The sequence below is a fragment of the Macrobrachium rosenbergii genome, chromosome 41 (genome assembly GCF_040412425.1).
Source record: "Macrobrachium rosenbergii isolate ZJJX-2024 chromosome 41, ASM4041242v1, whole genome shotgun sequence".
NCBI classification, from domain to species: domain Eukaryota; kingdom Metazoa; phylum Arthropoda; class Malacostraca; order Decapoda; family Palaemonidae; genus Macrobrachium; species Macrobrachium rosenbergii.
Genome location: NC_089781.1, coordinates 90,987,497 through 90,990,487, shown reverse-complemented (window position 1 = coordinate 90,990,487; position 2,991 = coordinate 90,987,497). Strand labels below are relative to the sequence as shown.

General features: G+C 29.6%; 1 long non-coding RNA gene across 1 annotated transcript in view; it reads right to left on the bottom strand.

Moving 5' to 3' along the window:
* Positions 1-2,627, bottom strand: part of LOC136826993 (uncharacterized) — a 5,762-nt gene extending 3,135 nt beyond the window's left edge. The window contains exons 1-2 of the long non-coding RNA XR_010849773.1: positions 2,385-2,627; positions 117-402 (exon numbers count right to left, since the gene is read on the bottom strand). This is a non-coding gene — a long non-coding RNA (uncharacterized lncRNA). The remainder of the gene's footprint in view (positions 1-116; positions 403-2,384) is intronic.
* Between the last annotated feature and the right edge of the window lie 364 nt (positions 2,628-2,991).

Below are 2,991 nucleotides of genomic sequence, written 5' to 3'. Positions count from 1 at the left end.
GGCCTAGCTGCCTCTGAATGAAAAAATTGTCTGTCTTAGACACATACACAAGCAATAAAAAAATTGTATGACAAGACAGGAAAAAATGAAAAAATATAAATTTACGCTCAACTTACACAGAATAGTGCGAAAGAGATTTTAAACTACAGATCTCTTTTAATTCTTGACAGCAATTTGATTTAGCATTTTGGAGAGTAATTCATTTTAGCAAGGATTACCAGTCACCTCGCTAGTAAGACCCTCCTAGAAGCTGAAGGATGAAACGTTAGGAATTATTCAAATTTACTCTTTTAATATAATACGAGCAGATCGCAAAGGAACTCTTGGTACTGATGCATTTCGGAAGTTATTATACGCTTCCCAGCTGTTGATAGCTATCTGTCTCGTTCTGAAGCGTAGCACCTGAAAGATAAAAAAAAAAGACGTATCAGCCACCAATTTCTGTCTTTAAATGACCAGTCTTATCAATAAACTGGCGTTACAAAGACGAGGGTCATTTATTTATCTCTATTGAAAAGGAGTATTTCATAATGATATTTATCTTTAATTGATTTTTTTCTTATAATGTATTATAAATACAGAATTCTCAAATGATGTGCATAACAATAAAATCATATTTATTATTAATAATTAATAAAAGAAGCAGATCTTCCCTTAAACATAGTTCTGTTAACTTTTGATTGACTGAACACAGAATTTTGGCCAAAGGCCATGCACTGGGACCTATGAGGTCATTCAGCGCTGAAACGGAAATTGACAGTAAAAGGTTTGAAAGGTGTAACAGGAGGAAAATCTCGCAGCTGCACTATGGATCAATTGTTAGGAAAGGCTAAAAAGTAAGATGGAAGAAAGAGAATATGAACGGGGGTACAGTGAAAGCAAGGAAAGGGGTTACAGCTAGGGGCCGAAGGCACGCCGCAAAGAACCTTAAGTAATGCCTACAGTGCACTGCATGAGGTGCACTGCCGGCACTACCCACTTCTGAGTATTATTCCTGTTATTATTAATATCACAAACACACACACACACACTCACACACACATATACATATATATATATATATATATGTTGTATGTACAAACATACTGTACATACATGTATATATATATATATATATATATATATATATATATATATATATATATATATATATATAAATATATATATATATATATATATATATATATATATATATATATATATATATATTTGTATACAAACATACTTGTAAGTGTATATATATGTATGTGTATGTGTACATCTATGCATGTATGTACAAACACACACACATATATATGTTGTATGTACAAACATACATACATGTGCATATATATATGTATACGTGTTATGTATGTATGTACGTATGTATATACAGTATAATTATAGTACATATACATGCACATTTTAATGTGCATGTATTATGTATATACACATATAACCATATTTATACAGTATTATATATACATATATTTATTATTATAAAAATAAATATATGTAAATGTACGTGTGCACATATGTGTTTGTGCATGATAACAGAGTACATATAAAAATAGTTTCAGTCTCCTCTGTACCCTTGTAACCCTCGATAAAGATAGACTCGCTAATCACTTGCTATTATATGCAAAAGAGAAAAAAAAAAATCAGTCAAAAAAACCTGTACCCATGAGCTGCCCGTCTACCTGTTTTGCATAAAGCTAATTCATGTCCCTGTAACTAGCTACAGCACAGACTCCTTGGACGGCGCATGAAAATATTGAACGCCGGTAGAAAACTGTGTTTAAAATAGTGGAAGACTATATATATATATATATATATATATATATATATATATATATATATATATATATATATATATATATATATATATATAAATGTACGTGTATATATATATATATATATATATATTAATATATATATATATATATATATATATATATATATATATATATATATATTACATATACATTATTTTTAAATTACATAAATATATATCTCTATCTATCTATCTATTTTCCTATCTATTTGTATATACATATTTATGCATATATATATAATATACAGTATATATATATATATATATATATATATATATATATATATATATGACTGCATTCATTAATGGACGAATCTGTGGATAAATACGAGTATAATCTGCAAATCATCAATAACCAGAATGTGCAATTTGTTCTCTAGTTTTTATTTATAAGTTTTCTTTGACCAACATATAAATTTCCCCGCAAAACATGACCTTAACACAAAGTGAAGAAATTAAAATCGAAGAGTTGTCAGAGTGAAAAGAGAGAGACAACGGATAATTAAAACTAAAATGAAAAGGGAAATGACAACTGAAATTCTGCTAATAAATAAAGACCAGCATTACTCACAGCCATCAAATCCGAAGACTGGAAACATTTTAGCTCCATTTTTTTTTTCTTTTCTGCAACGTCAGCATTGACAGCCAACGTCGTTGTGGCGCCGTTTCATGATAATCAATCAAGCGACTGATTCCTCGGCGAATCAGTTGAAAATTGGCTTCCTGAACCGAATTTGTTTTCGGAATTTAGTGCAGGCTGAATCTGGCTCGGTTTGGTATATATATATATATCTGTGACGGTGCTCCCCTCAGGTAAACCTGGAAAAAGAATTAAACAAGAATATGTGAGACTTGTTATTGATGAAAATTATGAAGTACCATTACGCCAAACACATCGTTTATAAAGTTACATATGAAAAAATACACACACAACACTCATGTATATATATATATATATATATATATATATATATATATATATATATATATATATATATATATATATATGTGTGTGTGTGTGTGTGTGTGTGTGTAGTTATTAAATATTAAATTCCAAGTACTGGCTTCGATGTATATGAAAAAGGGCCTATCCTGACCTCTTATTGAACTTTCCCCATGTTTACGAATGTGAAAATCGGTAATACCTTTGGCTTAGTATCTCTGTTCCGTTGGGTAAG